The sequence below is a fragment of the Columba livia genome, chromosome 2 (genome assembly GCF_036013475.1).
Source record: "Columba livia isolate bColLiv1 breed racing homer chromosome 2, bColLiv1.pat.W.v2, whole genome shotgun sequence".
NCBI lineage: Eukaryota > Metazoa > Chordata > Aves > Columbiformes > Columbidae > Columba > Columba livia.
In genome coordinates, this window is record NC_088603.1 from 82,268,666 (window position 1) to 82,291,801 (window position 23,136).

General features: G+C 38.7%; 1 protein-coding gene across 6 annotated transcripts in view; it reads left to right on the plus strand.

Moving 5' to 3' along the window:
• The window catches only part of CDH18 (cadherin 18), a 552,389-nt gene that overhangs the window by 280,833 nt on the left and 248,420 nt on the right, over positions 1 to 23,136 (plus strand). For 2 of the 6 annotated variants that reach the window (XM_013371467.3, XM_065052616.1), the window contains exon 1: positions 13,607 to 13,768. The exons of 1 other annotated variant lie outside the window; for it this stretch is intronic. The gene's annotated coding sequence lies outside the window, so the exon portion shown is untranslated. Of the gene's footprint in view, positions 1 to 13,106; positions 13,374 to 13,606; positions 13,769 to 23,136 lie in introns of those variants that run through there. 3 more of the 6 variants (XM_065052617.1, XM_021283818.2, XM_065052618.1) reach the window with 3 other exon arrangements.

Here is a 23,136-nt window from a genome sequence, read left to right on the forward strand (position 1 = left end):
TTGATTTTGTCAGAGGGAAGAGTGTAGTGAAACAAATGAGATCTTTTTTTTTAAAAAAAAGTTCAAATTCCCTCTCCCAACTCTTGTCAAAGTTCTATCAAGATATTTGAAGTTGACTGTAGACTTTTGCAGTACTTTGAAATTCATCCATTGATATGAATACGCATCAGTACTATCAGCAGTTTAAATCCAAGGTACCTGTCAGTTCTGAAGCTGGCCTTTGCTGATCTGAAAGCCAGACAGCTTTGCCTTCTGTTATGTTACCCCTAAAGCTGTCCCCAATGCTTGCTCACCCTTTTGAGATCTAAAGGGCTGTGTCTCCTTGTTCTGCTGTTGTGCTGCTGGCCTCACTGAGTAAATATAATCAATGAAGGGTTTCTTAAGACGCTTTGCACATGGTAATGAACAAATCTCGGAGCAAACCCTAACCATAGGAGATAAAGTTATCACCAGGAGAAAGAAAAAAAATAAAAAATAGAAAAGTTCTGTGTTTCAGATGATTATGTTGCAAGTATAAGCCTCTGACATGGGATATAGGGCTTCAAGCTTCATTCACTTGTGTCTACTCCTGGGTTAGCCTGTGACAGCTGATGTACCACATGCAGTCCCAGCAGTATGATTTCTGTGTAGCCTGCTGCCCTCAGGCTTGCAGTGCCCCTTGCACCCACCTAGTGCAGCTGGGTGCCACAGCCAGCACATCCTCTGGCTTCCCCCTCTAGGCTTGGGAAAGAGTTTGGACAGCCTTGGAAGTGAGCTGCTCTCAAGCAGGGTTTCTGCTTCTGAAGAATCTTGCTTTCTTCTCCTTAGCAGCATGAGGATTTTAGAGAAATCTTTCTGCTCTTTTCAGACAGAAAAGTCTGAGTTGTCCCCTAACTATTTTTGAAAATGTATGTTTTGTAACAGGCTCTTTGGATTTATATTTCCATAAAAGTAACAGAAGCATGTTAATAACTGTAAAATTAGTTAAAGAGTGTTTTATCTTCCAACTGTGGTGATACTTATGAACCTTTTACAATGCATAGGGTTAAAAAACATGTACTACAGTACAAGCAAGAAAATTAAAAAATACATTATTAATTGAAAGCTATATTAAAGGACTTAGGTCTGGGCCATGGAATAAACCCCCTAAATTTAATAATGCCTGTGTTGGAATTTAATAATGTCTGTTTATTAATACTGATATTGCATTGAGACAGAACAGGACAATGCTGGAGATCAATTTTTGCCTATTCATTTAAGTTATGATGATGTACTGATTCCATTAAATGCCACTGATAAAAATAATTTTAGATATGGTACAATGTAGCATGCAAGTAAGGTCAAAATCAAATGAATATTAAATGAAATTAATATTAAATAGTATTAACTTGACTCATCTGCAAGTGTTAAAATACAAGCAGTGAAATGTTAGATATGTAAATATATTCATACTATATACTGAATTTTCATTTATAGAAATGAATTTCCACTTTTATTGAAGTAATCTGAAGAATGAGAAAGGTTGAGTAATCTATAGCCCTATATTATAAAGGACTGAAAGGCAATACTAAAAAACCTATTAGCTTTGAAATACTTGCTGTTAAATATTTCTGTTTTTAAAATACTTTGAAGATCAACTGGTTAATTCTTCTTTATCATTTATTGTTTTTAATATTGTTATGGGTTTAGATCACGCTTTTCTGCTATACAGAAAATGAATATTGTAAAACCAGTACTTTTCTTATCATGTAGGTCTGTTCTCTGCATGTATATAGCTATGTTTGGCTCCTTTAGTAATAAATACAAGTTTCTGCTATTGTTTCCTTTCCTCATTGCTGATCCCATAAAGCCAAGAATATGAATTGATGGTCTTCAGCACAGCCAATTGAGAATAGAGTTTCTTACCACATGAGACTGGCTAGTTCATTATGTGGCTCTCTTGAATGCAGAGGTATTGCAGGTGTCTGTTTTTATTATTGTCAATATAGGAAAGGAAAAAAAGAAAAGAATGGTCTGGGTTTAAGATACTTAACTTAGTTTTGCAGATTCAAAGAAAAAAAAAATAGATTGAAAGTCCTCCTCAAGGCATGTCTTCAGAAATAAATCACATTACTTAGGACTCTGGACAAGTGAATTTTGAAAATCTTCAAATCTTTTGAAAATCATGCTGTAGTATGTCTCTGAGTGACCTATTCCCATTCTTAAGCTTGCTCCCCAAGAAAAGCTGCCTCCTTATGTCTAATGGGATTTTCCTTTTTTGTCACTTGTGACCACTTCCCCATCCTGTTGCTGTGCACCTCCCAGGAGAGCTTGTCTCTGTCTCTTCTACTACTCCCTTTCTGGTACTGGCAGACTGCAATTAGATCCCTGGGCACCTTGTCTCTTTTACTGGCAGAAGAGATCCAGCCCATGCAGACTGTCCATATATATCAGATTTTCCAACATCCAAAGAACCTCAATGGCCACGCCGCAACTTCTGGGAGTTCCTCTGAATGTCATCCCATCTCTACAGTGTACTAACCACTCTCTCCAATGTGGATGATAAAATGTATCTGGACCAATATCAATTCTTAAGAAACATTTTCCCAGAGTCTTAAACTTCAGTCAGGCTTCCACTACTTTGTGGTGCATCCAACCCATAAATCCTCAGTTTGGCTATGAGGATATTGTGTGAGACTGTGTTGAAAGCCTTACTAAACTCAAGGAAAGATATTTGCACTGCTCCGTTGGTCTACATCTGGTCATTTTATCATAGAAGACAAGTCAGTCAAACAGGATTTAATCTTGGTAAATCCATACTTGCTATCTCAAGTCAGATTATAGCTGACCATGAGCCTGAAAATCTTTTCTAGGAGGGTTTGCACTATAAATTTGGTAGCAATTGAGGTAAGGCTGACCAGCCTTGTAGTTCTGTGAATCTTTCTTTTTGCTTTTTTGGAATATGGACATGGTTTGCCATTTTTCATTGTTTAATAGATAGCAGGGAGTATCTCCCCAATGATGGCAGTCACTCCATTCAACACTGCCAGATGCATCCTGTCCCATTTTGTATTTCTCCAGTTTACCTACATATCTCTAACAAGTTTGAAAGAATGAGAGATTGGACGGATGGGATTTAATCAGTAGATTAATCCACTTTTCTTTAAAATTACTCAAAGCCAGTAAATGAAGATTACCCAGTGCAGGACTCATTAACCATTGAAATAAACTATGAAGGTAAGTGGCTGATAATCCATTTCTTGAATCCTTTAAAGCAAAACTAGTACCTTACTAGATCATATGTATTAATCAAACCTCAGTCGTTAGGCTTCCTACCAGAAAAAGTGAGTGGAGTCTTTTGTCTTGTCTAGCACATGACTCTGTCATTTAATTGTTCCTTTTTGGTTAGAATCTATGGACTTGCTGTTGTGTTTGTTTCCTCAGAGGGAGTTGCTCTTCAATAGTTTTGATTTAATGGTAGAAAGAATCAGAGGAGTAAAACAATAACAGTAGTTTATCTAATGTAATACTCGAAAAGACTGACAGATTCTATTTTGTGAGAAACTTTCTTCATTTTGGAAGACGAGGGATCAAAAGCAAAGTACTTTAGTGAGCATGTTTATGGCAATGAAGCTTTATATGAAGTCTTGCCTACACCTTTAGTGAACAGATGGGTAGTACTCGATTATGGTTACAGTTGGGGCACTAAAGAAAATGTTGTCATTTTTTCCCCTGCTAGCCATTTATCTGTTTAATTCTTTGACAGAACAGAGGAAATGTAATTAAATGTTCTGTTTTAGTTAAAATGAAAGTAAATTTATTAGTCACGGAAACTCTGTGTTCCATTTATATTTAGGGAACACAGCAAACATGTCTCTGCTTCTATTGTTTGTTACCATCTAGCATGAGGTTATTTCTGATTGCTTATTTGGCCTATGGAACAGATCATACTAGTGATAGTCTTCATTTTTACTAATTCTAAAGAATTCTAGTGGGCAGTAATAAATAAATAACAGAAGAAAAGCACATCCTAAGAAGCACTCCGGTAGGAGATGTTTTTAAAAAACGACCGTCATGACATTTCCTAAATGGGAGCATGTAGTTGGCTGGTCGAACTGGAGTGTTTATTCAAGTAAAAACAAAAATAATAAGAATCAGTTTGTTTCTTGATGTTATTTCCATTTCACAGAATCACAGAATGTGAATTAGGGTTTGGAAGGGATCTTGAAAGATCATCTAGTCCAGTCCCCCTGCCAGAGCAGGAACACCTAGATGAAGTTACACAGGAAGGTGTCCAGGCAGGTTTTGAATGTCTCCAGGGAAGGAAACTCCACAACATCCCTGGGCAGTCTGTTCCAGTGTTCCGTCAACCTCACAGTGAATAAGTTTCTTCTCAAATTTAAATAGAACCTCCTGTGTTCCAATTTATACCCATTGCCCCTTGTCTCATCATTGGTTGTTACCAAGAAGAGCATGGCTCCATCCTCATGACACTCACCCTTTATATATTTATAAACATTAATGAGGTCACCCTTCAGTCTCCTCTTCTCCAAGTTAAAGAGACCCCGTTCTGTCAGCCTTTCCTCATATGTGAGATGCTCCACTCCCTTAATCATCTTCATGGCTCTGTGCTGGACTGTCTCCAGCAGTTCCCTGTCCTTCTTGAACTGAGGAGCCCAGAACTGGACACAATGTTCCAGATGTGGTCTCACCAGGGCAGACTAGAGTGGAAGGAGAATCTCTCTCGACTTACTAGCCACCCCCCTTCTACTACACCCCAGGATGCCATTGGCCTTCTTGGCCACAAGGGCACAGTGCTGGCTCATGGTCATCCTGCTGTCCACCAGGACCTCCAGGTCCCCTTCCCCCACACTGCTCTCTAACAGGTCGTTGTCCAACTTACACTGGAACCTGGGGGATTTTCCTGCCCAGACACAAGGCTCTATATTTGTCCTTGTTATATTTCATTAAATTTTTCCTCGCCCAACTCTCCAGCCTGTCCAGGTCTCACTGGATGGCAGCACAGGCTTCTGGCATGTCAGCCACTCCTCCTAGTTTGGTGTCATCAGCAAAATTGCTGACAGTGCATTCTATTTTCTCATCCAAGTTGTTGATGAATAGATTGATTAATACTGGCCCCAGTACTGACCCTTGAGGCACTCCACTAGATACAGGCCTCCAACTAGACTCCATTGACCATGACTCTCTGGCTTCTTTCCTTCAGCCAGTTCCCAGTCCACCTCGCCACCTGATCATCCAGTCCACACTTTCTCAGTTTAGCAGCAAAGATGCTGTGGGAGACTGTGTCAAATGCTTTACTGAAATCAAGATAGACCACATCCGCCAATCTGTCATCATCTAGCCACCTGGTTATGTCCATATAAAAGTCTATGAGGTTGGTCAAGCATGACTTCCCCTTGGTAAAGCCATGTTGACTGCCCCTAATGACCCCCTTATCCTTGACATGCCTTGAGATGGCACCAGGGACAAGTTGTTCCATCACTTTCCCAGGGATGGAGGTGAGGCGGACCGGTCTATAATTACCCAGGTCCTCCTTCTTGCCCCTTTTGAAGACTGGAGTGACATTTACTTTCCTCCAGTCCTCAGGCACCTCTCCCATTTCCCAAGACTTGGCAAAGATGATGGAGAGTGGCCTAGCAATTACTTCAGCCAGCTCCCTCGGCATCCGCAGGTGCATCCCATCTGGATCCATGGATTTATGGATGTCCAGATTGCTTAATTGCTCCCTAACCCAGTCGTCATCAACTAGGGCAAACTCCTCCATTGTCCTGCCTTCCTGTGGGGCCTCAGGGGTATGGAGCTCCTCAGGACAGCCTCCAGCAGTGTAGACAAAGAAGGCATTCAGTAACTCTGCCTTCTCTGTATCTTCTGTCACCAGGGCACCCACCTCATTTATCAGTGGGCCTACATTGCCTCTAGTTTTAGTTTTATCTGCCATGTATTTGAAAAAGCTCTTTCTGTTGTCCTTGACAGCTTTCTTCAGCTGTCTCATTGGCCATGGGGCTGGGGCTTTTACTTTGGTGATATCAGGGATTTATCTCCACTGGAATTTTAAAACCTTCAGTAAAATCTTACCATTTCCCACTTTCACGAAGGACAGTGGAGGGGCACATATGAGCACCAGGCCTGACACTGCAGAGTAAGAAGGATGCTGTGCTTACACAGTAGTGTTTAGTGTAGGAGAATCCCCATTGACTACAGTGCATGAAGGCTGCCCCTGTGGGCTATGCTATATGTTCTTAAACCCTATTTTCTCGTTTGATTGTTCTAAATGAAAATGTTGTCAATCTAAGCTTTCAGAATTTAGAAGTGACTAAGAAGTTTACCCTTAGTTTCCCTTTCCATCAGTTTCTCTCTCTTTCAGAAATTTACTCTGATTTATCTCTTCTAGTGCTCTAATCAGAAACTAGGTTGATCCAGTTAATGGAAACGTCAGGATTAGATATTAATTGACTCGACAGCCCTGTACAGTTGTCCTACAAGCTATGGGTGATTCTGATACAGGGAATTGACAATTAACTAATTAACACTTAAAGAACTGACACTTGACACTTAAAGAGCTAACCCTACCCCACATCACTAAAGAGCCAACAGAGAGCTGACCCTTTAACCCACATAGCCTTGCTTAGCTTTGTGTAACTTATTGTACGAGAAACAAGACTTCACTGACACCTTGCAAAGATAATAATCCTTGGGTGCATTCTTGGTGCATCCTTGGGTGAACTAGATAACAGAAACTTGGGCACAGGACAGGAGGTACGCCAGTTTTAACCAACTCAGCACTCTGAGACCTAACCAGCTCATCACACTGGACCAAAGGTGACCGTGTACAAAGAGGACCCGGGTTCACCATCACTGTGCATCTGTAACCAGGAGGAGCCGGAGGTGGAGACTAAGGAAATGGTCTCCCGGAACTCATTGTAATAAGAACCACCTTCTCAGGGGCAGGTTATGAATATGTATATGTGTTCCCAAAACTTTCATGAATATGTAACACTTTACTGCATTTAACCAAGCTCACAGCTACTGGAAATTTACACACATATTAGGTGAAATGATTTTCTGTGTGTCTGGTGCCATAAATAAACAAGTAAATGCATACCTTCTTTACAATCTCAAGGGTTGTAAGGTCATTTCCGCGCCTCGATTCAGCAACTGAGATGTCTGCTAAATACTTCAGTAATTTTCAAAATTCAACATTGATACTATGTTAGTGCTCAATATAATTATAAATTACAACTACTATAAATATAGTGTGAATTTGCCCCCTTGCAGCAGAGAAGACAAACAGCATCTTGGGCTGCATTAGGAGAAGCATCACTAGCAGGTCAAGTGAGGTCATCCATTGCCTCAGCCCTGGTGAGACTCATCGGGACTGCTGAGTCCAGATCTTCACTTCCCCATACAAGTTACACATGCACATACTGGAGCAAGTCCAGCAAAAGGCCATGGAGATCATCAAGGGACTGGAGCATCCGTTGTATCAGTTGGAGCAGAAAGCTGGCACTGGTTGGTCTGGAGAAGAGAAGGCTCTGGGTAGGTGTTATCAATATCTATAAATACCTGATGAAGGGAGGTAAAGAAGAGGAAGCCAGACTCTTGGTGGTGCCCACTGGCAGGGCACGAAGCAATAATCACACATCATTACATTTAAATATAAGAAGAAAATTTTTTTGCTGTGAAGGTTATCAAACACTGGAACAGTTTACTCAGAGATGTGGTGGAGTCTCCAGTCTTGGAAATATTCAGAGTTTGATTGGACACAGTCTTGAGCAACCTGCAGCAGTCAGCCCTGCTCTGAGAAGGGGGTGGCTGGACAAGACAGTATTTTGCATTTTAAAGTTGTTGATCCTGTACATTTTTTGCAAGGAGCAAAATAATATCTGGGCACAATTTCATATTGACAAGAAGCAGTAAAAAAGAATAGGTGGTACCACACACAGAAATAGTACAGGGGACACATGGAGGACTCCTAAGGCCCAGGGAAAAATTTACATCAAAAATTAACCAGTTTCTCCTTCATACAGCTTCAATGTGTTTCAGTATTATGGTTTCAATGGAAAGGATATTCTCACTTCAACAGAAATCTCATCATCATCTTGTAATATTTTAGAGTTCTCTTTTTTGATCTGTTGTTAGCCTATTGAATGCTGAGTCTAAGAGATTAAATTTCTTTATCCTAGTAAAGATAATAAGTACACAATATGTCCAAGAAATAATGCACTTTAGGGTGATATTACAAAAATCTCTCTTTAAAATGTCCCAGGAGCTTTTGGCTGTTAGTATTTACCTGCCTCTAAGTAAAAATTTATTAAAGCTCCTGTTACAGTGGAGAAGAAGGCTCTCTCTCTTTACCAGCTGTAGGAGCCAGCGAATTCTACCCAATATAATGTTCATAATTTGAAATCTGACATCTTTGCAATTAGTTGATATGTTATATAGAGTATCTAAATAAAAGTTTGCAACAACTCATAGAGAACCTTGACCTGTGAGTATTTAATATCAGCCTATGAATGAACGAAAATATTATTTTTTGCCTATATTGGTTTCAGAAACATGAGGATAGTTTCCTTACCAGGTTTAAACTTACAAAAATGCTGTCTATTGCATGTAAACCATATATAGTTACCAGGAAGCATCCCATTTTACAGTGGTCACTGCATTATATACAGTCACAGGGTTATTTTGTTTCCTAGGAAACACCCCAATTAAGCAAGTTCCTTGACTGAATGATGTCTATTGTACACATGAGTGTGAAATTCCACAGGATGGGCAGAAAGATCTATGAGTCAATCACTTTGTTGCCTTTAGCTGAGGCACCTTTCTTGTCTTTCCCTTGGTTGTGTGATGCAGAGACTCAGAGACTGAAACATCGTGCCATTCTTCTGTTGCCCTTCATATATTTTCTGTGCTTTCCTGCATTTGGAGAGGGATTAATTAGCTCAGAATTTTATGGTAACAGGTAGCAAAATGCCAGGTATTATGTTGTTTTCTCCAAGTCCTCTCAGTATGTTTTGCCTGTCATTTTGTGCAATACTAAAGGCAAATGACTATATTATCACAAGTATTCTGTGACTGGCAACTGTTATTGGCATCATATATCTAGGAACAGCTGTTGTTGTTTTATTAGAAAATACTCCAGTGATGCTTAGTGTAAAAGGAGCCAAGGCAGTATCAGCAGCATTGCCATTCCCTTTGTGATTAGTATTGTGTAGAATTTGCTAAAGTGTATTAAAAATTTATTTTTTCTAATCAACTATTTTAATTTTTTAGAGGAAATACATGACTTAAAGAATACTTAGAGAGATCATATGCAAAATGAATTATTTTAATCCTATTGCCTCTGAGTGTTTGTGCACATAGCCAAATTAAAAACAAAACAAAACAATATAGAGTAGACATGATCCGAGAACCCTGCAGAGAGTCTTCATCGGGAACATGAAAATGGCTCAGTTGTGTGTTCATCCACTAAGCAGAGTTAAAGATTTACATCCCACCATTTTGTATCAGAAAATGTTGTTTGAATAAAAAAGAAAATGTTGACTTCTGTGATCAGTTTTGCTATGATTTTCTATTAGAAATCTAAGGATAGAAAAGCAACAACCTTTTGAATGTGTTTGATTTCAAAAGTTGTTTTGCACTTTTTATGCTTTGTTACTTTTAGATACTCTTCTTCATAAGAAATAGCAGTGATATAGTGAGTCAATTATGTCGAATTGCAATGCATTATCAAATGATATATATTATTTTTATATCCTACTTGACATATTTTATTTTTAAACTCTTCAGCACTTGTTGTTGAATTTATTGAAATATTTTTAGATTCTAGTGTTTAATGAACTGTCCTTAGTAAATGACACATCAACTTTTAAGAACATTAAATTCTGTGTATATTAGTAGGTGTAATAATATTTATTAACAACTCTGTGCAAATAAAAATATTTATCAAATAAGAAGAGAAATAGCTATTGAAGGGATTGTCATGGCTCTCAGGCACATTGCTGGGATTGCTTTTTATGCATTGCAGCTGAGAACAAAATCTAATCTATTCAAAAATTAAAATAGAAAAAATAAAAGGGAGAAAGAAAACACAAGCAGTTACATAGCCAGTGTTAACCGCTATTTGTTTTCAGAGGTGGTGTTTCCTCTTCATGTGTTGTGAAACCAGTGGCATGCAACGGTAAAGTATTTCTTTTTACCCTTTTGCTCTAGGAAAGTGGGAAGTGGTTTGTAATTTGTTTATAAGACTGGAAAGTTGCTGCTGGGGGTGGGAGTAACTGGGATATTCCCTCGTGCTTTTGAACAAGAATGTGAAAAATCCCAGGACAATTGTTCTCAGTGTGTGAGCAGAGGTTCTTGGCAGCGACTGTGTTCATTTTCTTTGACTGCAGCTATTAGAGCAATCGTGCTTAAGAACAAGAAAGGGTTGGACTGAACTTGGCAACATCTTTTTCCCAATATGCTCTTAGCAATTCCTAAGGTATCTAGGGTACAGGAAATGTGTAATCTATAAATGACCTGGATTTTTCATTACTTTATGTGTTAATGAACCATTTAGTCTTTTTAGAACTGGTTGAATGTCAGCTGAATGACTAGTTTTCTAGCAGTTACCTGCAAGATGATCAATACATGTTTAGCATATTAAGCACCAACAAAGAGAGACTGCTTTTGTGGGTATACCATGTATCATATAAATGATTAACTGAAGCTGTTATCTAACACATAAAATTTCAACAGCTGCAAAAGAAAAACTATGTTTTGTTTTTCAAATCTTTATAAACTTGGTTACTTTTTGGTACAGCTATACATGCACCTTCGTAACTAGTCAGCCTACTTTTCAGCATTGCTCTTAGACATATAACAAATCCACAACTTAGAAGGTACCAACAAAGCCCCTTCTTTTTTACACCTCTTGTAATCATTGTTACAAACTCTCTCGAGTCTAGGAAGGGAACTTTCTGAATGCAATCTGCAAAATTCTGTGTTTTGATATACTGCTAGAATTGTGTAAGTCTACTGGACTCCTGAAGCAAATCCTATACACACAGTGACCTCATGGATTATAACCAAATTTCCCTGGAATTCCTCTGGCAATACTATTGCAGTCCTAGACAATAATTTAATTTTGAGGGGTTTTTTTTATGAGTTTTTTTTCCCCAATGATGAATTTAGATTCTTTTAACATTCAAACTGATGAAAGGATCAACTTAACATCAGTAACACCAAATCTCAGTCTAAGTCTTGAAACACAGGCTCGAAAGAAATGTCAGAGTTCACAGAGACTAATTTTTTCAAACTGTCACCTTCTTCCTTGAAAAGGCATAATTTTAGATTCAGAAAATCTTTGACCATTTTATACCAAATAAGCCTGAAATACTGGTTATAATCTCTTTACACTGATATTCTTTGCTTCTGCCTGAGAGAAATCTCTGAAATATGTAGATATGAATGTATATGCATGCACTTTATATATATATGTATATATATATATATATATATAAAGAAGAAACAACACTGTAGATTTTCACCTTTTAAGTGTTCTTGTGGAGCATCAAGACTTCCCTCTGCTTGTCATACTTCTCATTGCAGAAACAAAGGAGTTGATGACTTATGCTTTAACTATGTGGTGAATATTCATAATTTTGCCTTATTCACCGAAAATTGCTAAAAAAAATGACCTTAAAATGAAATGGTTTGTTTTCAGCTTTATCCCTGGGTTGTTATACCTAAGCAGCATTTCATCAAATGGTTAGCAGGCTGAAAGGTAGCCCCATGTTTTGCCTCTCACTTCAAGCAGTGAGGAGGGCACCTCTGGTGGGTGGCTTGGCACGAATTCTTTTTCATGTGAAATTGTGTGGACCTTCAGAGAATGAAAGGGAAGGGGTACTTTTTCATTCCTTTTTTTTTCCTCCTCCATGTAACTCATGTAGCTACCTCCCTAATGAGGAGATTTGAAGTTGCTTCTGCCATAGTGCAATAAAACAGTGAAAGCATCTGGATAAAAGCAGCCCATCCCCCGATCACGAGATCTGAATCTGGAGGGAGGGCAAAACCGAGCAGAAGTTGCATGAGAGAGAACATTCTGAAGACTGTGTATTACAGCATTGATTCATATGGGCTGCAGTTGCAAGCCAGAGAACATATAAATAATAGCAAATGGAAACAGTTTCCATTTCATTTCCTCCAAGAACTCACACCTCCCAAATTCAAACACCTAGATGCCTCTTGCCTTCAGTTCCCTATCCTGCTTGCAAAATAATTTTTAATATATATCGCTGAGAAGCTCAGAGTGATTTTGTCTGAAAAGTTCTCAAAATCCAGCACTGGATTTTATCCCCACATTTATTTACGTGATCTCAGTGAACAGTGTTGTTCTTTCTACCTAACTTAATGGAACAGCTTCCCTTCTGGTTATGTTAAATTGTAGAATTACTCTTCAGGTCTCCTTTTCCAATCTAGATCATTTATACATGGCATGCGTATCATTTATGCTTTGGATGCTGCCTTTCACTATAACACCAGTAATCAGTAGTTTTTTCTTCTTCTGTCCTGCTGTTTCCTGCCTGGGCTTTGGGACTCCAGTACGCTCTGGTTTCATGGCTCACTCCACAGGGCAGGCATCCTGCTGGCTAGAAGCAAGGGTCCTCTGTGCCAGTGGGATATGTGCCAGCGCTTTTCTTTATATGTTAATTACATTTTTAATACAGTGCCTTAGCAGGTTGGAAAAGCAGAGTCTGACACATTTACTCCATTACTGAAACTCTGGATCAGAAGAATGCTACTAATCTTAATTCCTAATAAGGTGTATTTGGAGTAAAGGCGTTATATGAGAGCCAGGTTTTTGAATGACTTTTGCATCATCTGGCCCATCTTGATCCAGATCCACCTGAAAGGACACAAATTATCTACTAACTTACAGTTTATGGTGTCATAATATGAATGAGGAGGTGTTAAAGGGCAGGAAAGCTTTAAAGGAGTGGGCTAATCTGGAAAGGGGACGGGTGGACAGTGTGAAACCTCCTGTGCCCCAGCAGGATTGGAAGGAGGCATTAAATAGCATCATTCTTGCACCTACTGTCGGACCATGTGGATGGCTGATAAAAGAGTCGGCAGTTGAACGTTTAGGAGGCTGTGACGACAGGAAAATTTATCGCCGGTTTGCCACATCAGTGTCGTGCTGCCCGCTTTCGGCGGTGCGCCCCTTCCCTGCGCTTCCACCCCACCCGACAGCCCAGCCCTCTTGTCCCCCAGCCCACATTCCCAGCACCGAATTCAGCGGCTTGCTGCCGCCAACCCGGACCCGTCCTCCTTCAGCAGCTCTAGCACGAAAGGAAGGTTTTCGCAGCCGCGCAGTTGCCGGACAAAGCTGTGCCTGTGCCCATACGGTTATATCGGTATGTATGTACGGATGTACGGATGTATGAATCGCGGTTTCTCCCGGGTGCCGGCGCTGGCCGGGGGCTGCCATTGCGCACAGGAGGCTGCGTGCAAACCTCGAAGTGAGGGAGAAGGGGAAAACACGGCGGGGAGGGGAGCGGGTCGGGGGCGGGCGGGGAGGCCAGGCGAGGCGGGCGGGGAGCGGGGGCGGGCGGGCGGCGCAGCCAATCGCTCGGGCCGGCGGCGCTGCAGGAGCGGCGGACGCGGGGCTGGGGGCTCCGGGGGACGCGGAGCCGGGGCCGGGTGCCTCTCTGAGGACGGCGAGCAGCTGTGCCACCAGCACTGCGAAAAGTGCCCATTTTCTTCTTATAAATTAAAGTGCCTTGTCACCAGTTAGGGCAAGTCAGCCAAGGTAAGGCTTAAATAAAATGACACTTTAATATGTGGCAACATGGATATTTCTGGAGAGTGGTGCTGCTAACACAGCCTTCTAAGCAGTGCAAAATATTTTGTGCAGTAATGCTATCGCAGTGGGTCCACAACCTGTAATTTGTCTGTCTTAAACTTACCGCTGGTACGTAAGCCTTACCTTTGTGGTCTTGTAGAATCGCGTTTGCTTATCCAAGGCAATTACAAAAGGACCCTCAAAATACAGGCATAGAAAGGTAGCGGCGCTCTGTGTGTGTGTCTGTGTGTGACTGTGTTCGTAATACCTACAATTCTGCTGCTTAACTTGCGGGAATAATGTGCGGATGTGATTTAATGGTGATGGCAGACTCTTTAGCTCAACTCACATATGTGAGCCTTTCTGTACAAAACGCACGCCACGTGAAACTGTATGTGAAGAACCTTAAGCCTGATATTTTAATAGCAATTTCAGTTTTGCATTTTTTTTCCCCCATGTCTGTGATATTATATGAAAACTGAGGATTGAAAATGCAGGGGAAAAAAAAAAAAAAAAAAGACCTTTTGCAGATTTACCTGTAGATGCTTGTTAAAGCTTAGGCAGTGACCGAACTTTACTTTGTGTAAAGGGCTCTGTAAATAATGCACAGCCAGAAATGAATCCTTTCTTCATTTCCTCTTAGCCCACCCCCATGCTATCCTTTTTAAAGAACAAAAACTACTATGTGCCTTTGGTTCAACAATTGCATTGCCAATGGTCTGGAACTGAGTGTTTTTGCAAGCAAGGAGTTTCTCAGGATGACTTCACTAGTGTATATCTTTGAAAACAAGGCAGTCCTGAACCTGTGTGTGTGTGTGTGTGTGTGTGTGTGCCTGTGAAGGAAAGTCTAGTTTGTGTACAGGAGTGACAAGATACAAGGAGGACAGGTTATGAAAGCCAATGAAACATGGCAAATGTACACCCCGGTATGTGTTTTTCTGACTGAGTCTCTGTAAAGCAGTAAGAACATTTCTTATATTTTAATGTGGTTCATCATTCAGATTAGGGGTTTGGATAAATCCAATTTCATGAACATCAATGCCCCATTAGTTTTAATGACAAAAGAAATACAATGCAAAACACAGGTAAAATTATGACTTCAGTTAGCACAGGTGATAAAATCACTGCATCTATTAAAAGAACAGGTTTTATTTTTCATTCCAAGACACTAAGCATAGCTCTTACATTTGCAAAGCTTTACTTCTGTGCTGCAGTCAATTATATACAGTCATGTGAAAATACTGAAGCTTTTCTTCTGCAATAATTGTCCTTCTGGATGATAGTAAATGTTTGTCTTCAGGGGAAATATTACATTCATTTAAAAGTTTGCCATATGCTTGGTATTTTGCCTAAATGTAAAGGTAAGAAGACTGATTTAGAGAAATAACCCAAAGGCTTCCCTAATTTACTCCACTGCCTTTGACAGGATATTTCATTATTCAACTTCAGACTTTTCTGAAGATGATATGGTATGTTATAGTTACCTGATGCAAATTGAGAAAATTAAGGTGTGTCTATCTCTCCCTTTTTTTTTTTTTTTTTTTTTTTTTATGTGGACCTGTGTAAACAATGTAATAGTTTTCTTTTGTAGTGAGGTAAAATTACTAATCATCCTATTAAGTATTCCAATAGATGACTTTGTTTCATTTCCACTTAGAAAAACAGACAAGCAAAAATAATTAAAATAAAGACAAACAAAAAAAACCCAACCAACCAACCAAAACACAACAAAAATCCCAACCCATCTGCTGTTACCTGCTCCCTCTAAAAATGTCAAGAGAAACAGTTTGTCAGACAGCATTTTCCTTCAAATAGGAGCAGATTCAGTGCACAACTATGACTTAGGGGGCACTGTGTTGCTGACTGAACCATTTACAGGTAAGATTCAAAACTAAATTCCTTCCACTTGTAGGTACTGAGGAACTTAAAAGGCTTCACCAGGACAGGGGTACTGACCCTGCTATTAGGACAAAATACCAGCTGAACTTTTTATACTTTGACCAGTTTAATTCCCCAGGTTGTTTAATTTGAGAGCAGCATTATTTACTACCTACAATAAAATTATTGTTGCCTAGTGTTTTTATCCTGCAATGCAGAGACTCTAACTCAGCCACTTTGTTGGTGCATGCTGTGCTAGCTCATGGTAATAGTTCTGGTGAACATATGCTGTGTTATAAAACAACTGGGGATAAATGTCTTCAACATCCAAAAAAAGTATGTGCAAGTGCATGTATACATGCCAGAGAGGTACAGTTGTTGCTCTACCAGTACTGACATTCTTGTGGTGCATAACATTTATGTAATACTATTCAGAGAACAATCTGTATTTAAAAGTGATTATAACAAAAAATTTTAAAAAAACCCAAGTCTCTGAACTCAGCTTAACTTTAATCACTGGTTTTAATGAGGACTGGGTATTTATCAACAACTAGAAATAAACACAATTAAAATGTAAGTAATTGAGCTGTTCTCAACTTGGTTTTAAGGAAGACTTCAACATAAATATCAGGCTGATAAAATTTGAAGGACATGAAACATCCTTTTCCAAGTCTGGAAGCTCCTGCTTCGGTGAAGAACTACATTTTTGTTAACACAAGTAGTGCTGAAAATTATCAGTGTTATCAGATTGAATCAAACCAGCTAAATACCAGTGAGTCATCTGTTCCATACAGATGAACATGAGCTCCTGCTCAGACAGTTAACAGCTGGTTAGATGTGGCAGACCTGCCCTGCAAAGGGGCCTAAGCTAAATCAGACATCGTGACATGAAGGGGCATAGTCAGCTTGTAGGCAATGCAGAGTAAAAGTGGCAACTGACATGACAGGAAGGGAAGGAAATACATAGCAAAAAAAAAAAAAAAAAAAAATCAGTATAAAGAGATTCTATTCATATTCTCCTAGAAAAATGAGATAGATACACAAAGGTCATAAGCAGAAATAATATGAAACCCCCAAAATTTCTTACAAAGGCTTATATAATTCAGCACTTAAATTTCAGTGGCATTAATTATAGTAGAAATCTCATTTTGTTTCGTCAACAGTGTTCTAGTTTACAGACTGCACAGTCTAGTGATAAATCAGGGTGAACTGCTTTAATTTCACCCCTTACTCTATGGGAGTTCTTAGACAAGTCACTGAAGCACTTCATAATTTCATGTATGACATTAACATTGCACAACACTTACAGAAAAAATATTGTAGAACATTGTTTTAAAGAAATATTGCAGACACTAATACTGAAGTGTTAGCGTCTCTGTTGATCTGTAAATTGATTTTCATTATGAACACAATTTTCCTCTCCATTTCTAGCAAACAAAGTTACCTAGAATTTAAAAATTCAATCCAAGAACTGAGGTAGAATTTTTAAGAAGCTTCTGAACTGGGAGACAAAATTCATGTCTCCCATAAGAGAGGAAGAAAGCTGGCAGAATGAGATCTTTTATCCTCAAAATACAAGTTTATCAGGCAAAATACTGATATTGGGATGCTTTAAATAATGTACTATTACATTTTTGGACAGGTCTTGATATGTAGATGGAGAATCAATAGGAATTTAAATGAAACCAGCTGGGGATTTGAAGGGAATGAGGTAACACTACACTTGCTACAGTTACTGCACTCCCCTCAAATCACCCAAGTGTCATACATAAGCCTAATCTCCTCTTTGGGGATTGTGGGTTTTTTGTTTTTTGTTTTGTTTTCTTGTGGTTTTTATTTTTGTTTGCTTGTTGTTGTTTATTATTATTATTATTAGTAGTAGTAGTAGTATTATGAGTATTAGTATTAATTTTTGTTTTGTTTTTGTTTTTTTTGGGGGGCTGGGGGCCAGGAGGGAGTTGTTGCTTCAAGTTTGGATTTTTAAAAAATAATTTATTAATATTTGTGCATTGAGCACAACCGATACAGCTTAGTCATGTAGCTCTATAAGTAACTGATAAGCAACTTGGTGGCATTCGCACATCTGCAGTTCTTGCACACTTAAAATACTGAGGCCTGTAAGAATTGTGATTTTGTACAATGGCAATTGCCATTTATATTTTTGTGGACTTACTTCAAACCTGAGAAGAGTTAAGGCTGGGTGTGTTATCATAGAAAAGGCAGAATGTTATTGTAAAATTACAGAATTTACTTCTGACTTTAATGAAGAGCAACTTCTGTTTCAACAAACATACTTGCGAGAGGGAATATACTTAAGTCATAGATACATTTTTTGGTCCTCACTCCACCATACCTACATTTCAATATAAATTATCCCATGCTTACATGGACAAATTTTAAAGGGTGTTTGTGAAATGCCATTTAAAAAATGTCCAAGCTAGTCCAGGTACTGGCTGCATTTCTACCAAAGGACTGGAGAAACCTATGAGATTTTTGGTTTATGTAGTACTGAATCCTGAAAGTGCATTACAAGAGGGATCCAACACATTGTCTTGCCTTAGCAGATAGTATTAGGCAGTAGGCTAGCCACACTTTTCCTTAGGACAGTCTGCTGGAGGTGGAACTGGGGACGGACTCATCCTTATCTGGTTCCCTTGTCTGGTTCCCTTGTCAGTGGACCAGGCATTGCCAATCAGCCAGCTTCAGGTTCTTCATCCATTGTGGTGAGGTCTTGCACTTGGACTGTTTTCAACTGCTCTGTGGAGAAGCCTGCCTCTCCTACTGGTGACATAGGTAGCTTGAACTGAAGTATGTACCTGAATATAGGTGATCTAAATACTTCTTATCATATCTTCTCTCTGTGCAGTATTCCTGTTGAAAACAACCAACCCTCTTTGGTTGGCTCCCTGTTTTGGTATTTCTAGGTGTATTGTAGAATCACAGAATCAGTTTGGATTGGAAGGGACCTTTAAAGATCATCTAATCCTACCCACCTACCATGGACAGGGGCATCTTTCACCAGATCAGGTTTCTCAAAAGCCCCATCCAACCCAGCCTTGAACCACAACTTCCCTGGGTAACCTGTTCCAGTGTCTCCATCATGCACTGTATTGTTTCATAATTAATTGCCATTAAGCCCTTATAGTCACAGCTATGGGTGCATATATATATTCTTCAGGAAGTTATGAAGAAATGGAAATCTGTTTTTTAAAAGAAGAATGATGCTTGGTACTGTTAAAATCTTATAAAAGTTACTGATCACATCATGTGGCAGTACAATGAGCTATTATTTGACTCAAGTTTGCTTGTTTTCACAGATAGGAATGTGCATTTCCATAATTATATTAAATTATTTTTAATAATATTTTATTATTAGACCACTTAATCAAATGAGTAATATATTGTAATACCAAAGTTACACATTTGGATTTTAAATCTGTTTAATTCACATCTTACTCTTACTGGGCAGTAGCAAAGCTGTGAATTAAATTCCTTTTGTCCAAGAACCTATGAAGTGCTTTTCATTATTAATAATTATGCCTTGCTCAGAGGAAATATTGTTAGTCTGTCTTTCCTTGTAAGCACAATTTCTGTATAGGGCAGTTGTTAGAATGAGGTTTAAGCTGACTCTTGAAATTGGGGCAGGGGGTGTAATTTCTCAGGCTTGTATTTTTGGCTAGATTTTGTTTAAACTTTCTGTCATGTCCTGCTGTTGATGGTACTCAAATTCATAGAATAAATAAATCAAAAAATAGCAATATAGAGACATTCTCTGTAGTAGTAGGGCAAGAATTTTTGATATTCAGAGCCAAGTTTGAGACCCTGTCCCAGTGAATCCTGGACTATTTGTAAAGTACAAGTGTTTCTTCAGTAGAGAACCTTCCTATAATTAGTAAAAATGTTATTAGTTTAGTAATGGTGGCAGGACAGGAAAAGTGTTGCTATTAATTTTGAGGGCACATACATGTGTTTGTGCATTATTGAAGGAAAGAGCAGTTTCTAAAAGGTAGCTCCTTTAGTGTGTTCAATAGTGAGAAAGATTTAATTTGACTGTAAGAAGGTATTTTTAACACTGATGTATTGTATTAGCACCTGAGAACTGCTGACTCTTCTAAGTGTGAAAACTTGGCTTTCAGAGGTGAAATAAAACTAGGGCATATGAGCAGCACTGTAGCATGACAGTTATTAACTGCCCATGGGAACTGCCAATATTTAAAAATAAAAAGGAAACTAATTTATGTCTAGATTACAGTCCTCAATCACTATTTCCTTTGTTTTACATTTTGTTCTTTCTAATAAATAATAAGACTTCTTACTGGAGTCATAAAAAAAAAAGCTACACATCATTTATTACATGCAATTTCCACACATATTGCTGATGAAGAAAATTTGATATATATTTGCTGTTCATTAAAGTATGAGTTCTTGCATTCATATTAGGGAATTTGAGCTCAGAGTTATTATCTTGCCTATCCAGCCTAGAGAGTTCTTACATATTTTTTGTATTTGCCTGACAGAAGGTGTAAAATAGTCAGTTCATTTAGCATTGTATGTTAAGTTGTTTTTCTTTTTCTGTTTTTGAAAATTGTGAGCCATCTAAAACTTCTTTTAGAAAATTGTTGAAGAAATGTTTTGTCCATTCTCATACTCATTCATTGTCAATGGATGCACAAATAACACTTTGAAATTCAATTCTAAATGGCTTTGGAAAGTGGTGAGACAATCTGCAAGCAAACCTGTGTTTTCAAGTGATGCTCAACATTTCTCACTGGCTGAACTTCTTTCAGTGTCAGGTAAGGAGTGCAAAGTATTCATGATACAATTGATTTATACAAGGTCTAGTGTTTCCTAAATAAACTGGACTTATTTGTTATTTTGTGTATTCTCAGGACAGCTATCCTAGGCAGAAGGTTCACAGTGCATTAACAGGGTGGGTTCCCCAGGGTTGCCCCAGAGAGCAGCATGGTGGGAAGGTGGTTACTATTCCTACAGCAGATGATGTGACCTGCTGCCAGAATTGCCTTCAAGCAGCTGCAGCAACCTCTTCCAAGGTGTTTGGCAGGTGTGTTATGGGTATGCAGGCTGTGCGTAGGTTATTGATAGGGAGCAGGTCCCTAGTGTTGGCCGAGTACAGTGGATCAGTCCCTGACTTGCTGCTGGGATATAAACACCTTGGCCTGGCAGTGTGTTTGGCTTGTGTGCTGTAAATTGGATGCACTAGGTTTCAAAAGACTTAGAGAGTATGATCTTGCTACATTAATATTGTCCTGGAGGAGGCCTTTCTGTTTCTTATATTCAGCTCAGGCAACTGCATCATGCTACTACCAACCATGTTTCATGCTGTAGGTGAAAAACATAATGTTGGAGGCCTCTTGACCTCTTAAGGAAGAGTCAGTAGACAGATCTGTGTTACTGGAGAAGTGAGCCCCTGAAAGTAGAGGAGCTTATAGAGAATTAGTGTAATATGACTCAACCAACAAGTTGCTGCTTTTTTGTAGGGCTTGTTTTGTTCTGTTTTGTTTTGTTTTTTCTTGGGTTAATTTTCTGCCAGATTAGAGAGCTGTGTCATTTTGTATGAAGGCTGGGCAAGCTCCAGATATAATGCAGTGAAAACAGGGGGAACAACTGTATGGATGTGGGGAAAGAAAAATATGGCAACTTTGTTTTGATAATTTTTCTTTAGCCATGAGGCAGATGAATGGAAAAGATGAACAGAGGCATGTTCCTTTGTACACACCTTTGAAAAGTAGCTTCCTAGGCAGAATTCTATTCAGGAGTTTTGTAAATACCTCTAAGGGAAAGCCAGCAGGAAAGGCTTTGTTGACTATAGAGCCTTGTGTTGTGACTTGAAGGATAATAACCTGGAACAGTTTCAGACTATATACAGTCACGTGAAAACTTATCTCTTAAAGCTATTAATGCCCACTGTGCTACTGAAGTCAGATTGGCTTGATTGTTACATTATAGTAGTGTGTTTGGTCAAATATACTATGTCAACATGCCTATATGTTTCATAGCTCTGAACTGAGATGGGAGGAGCTCCCCTTTATGGCTTTATTTTAAGAAAAAAAAGGTATAACATTCTTGGAATGCAATGAGTTTACTCCACAGGACCATTGTGTGATAATTATTGCTCATTACATTATAATGAGCACTTCCTCTATTCATTGTGGAGCTTATTACATTTTAATGAGTCTTGTGACTCCCCTGCAGAGCGAAACTCAAGAATGTCCCTGTGCACGTGGCTCATTTAAATGGATGTGTTACACGTTTTGGGACTTGTGTGCAGATACTTATTTCCAGCACATAGCTGTAATTTTGTTTTTAAAAAAGGGGCATTATTTTTCTTAACTTGGAAGAAATCCAGAAACATGGATGCTTCTATACTAAGCATTCATACTTTGTACCAGGTTAAAAATGAGTGGTTTTATTACAAGACTCTCATATTAAAGGACAGGTTTTAAATACTTTTTTCAGGACTTCAATGTATTCATGAATATTAAATCTTGTGAATTAATGTGATTAAATATGTGACTCCCTCCAAATCTACAACTTTTAGGCTCAGATTTATGTTTTGTGGTTGTGTTTGTTGTTGTTGTTGTTTTTTGTTTTTTTAAATATTAATGAACATTAAAGTAAGTTTATGGCATCTGCATACTAATTAGAGAAACTTTAAAATAGAATTAGCTTTTGTTTTCTGAGGATCATCAACATTCTGGCATCACTGTATTCAAGAAAAGGAGAACTAGAAACTGAATTCCATACAAATTGATTTGTAGACAAGGTCTTAAGTCTGTCGGTTGGTCTAGTCAAGCTTTGTAGATTGCTGGTGATCTTGCTGTGACATCAAAGCTTTTGATAATGGCATTCCTGTAACGTTCACATACAGTGTTAACCCTAAAGGGAAATACTTTGCTCTTCTCTATCATCTCCTGATGTTGCCACACAAACAGCTTCAAAATGAGGCAGACTGTTTGAAAAATACTGTTTTATCAACATTCAGTCTGAAAAATATGAACTGATTTTCTGATGTGGCAAAGTTTTTTACCGTTTCTGAAACCCAAAGGCTACCTTCATTTCTTTATTTTAAAAATTACCACATTAGTAAATTCAAACTGATAAATAGCTCTTCAATCAAACTGTAATTCTCTGTACCCTTCCTCTACTGTGTCACTTTTGTTTGAACATCCCTTACCATCCACAGAGACTTGTAAGCAGGAATTTACTGAATGTATGAGTACATAGCAATTATTTATTGACTGACACAAACAGTAGATAGGTAAGGCTAACCTGCTCCTAGGCAGAACGTTCTAATGCCTGCTAACTTGGATGTGGACTCCTGCTGAGTTCCTGTGCACTGGACAGTTACCACAAGGGAAGTGTGAACCTCCATTGCTACCTAGGACGAGGCAATTGTATTTTTGGTTGAGTTTTTGTCTTCCCAACTCCCCAACTTT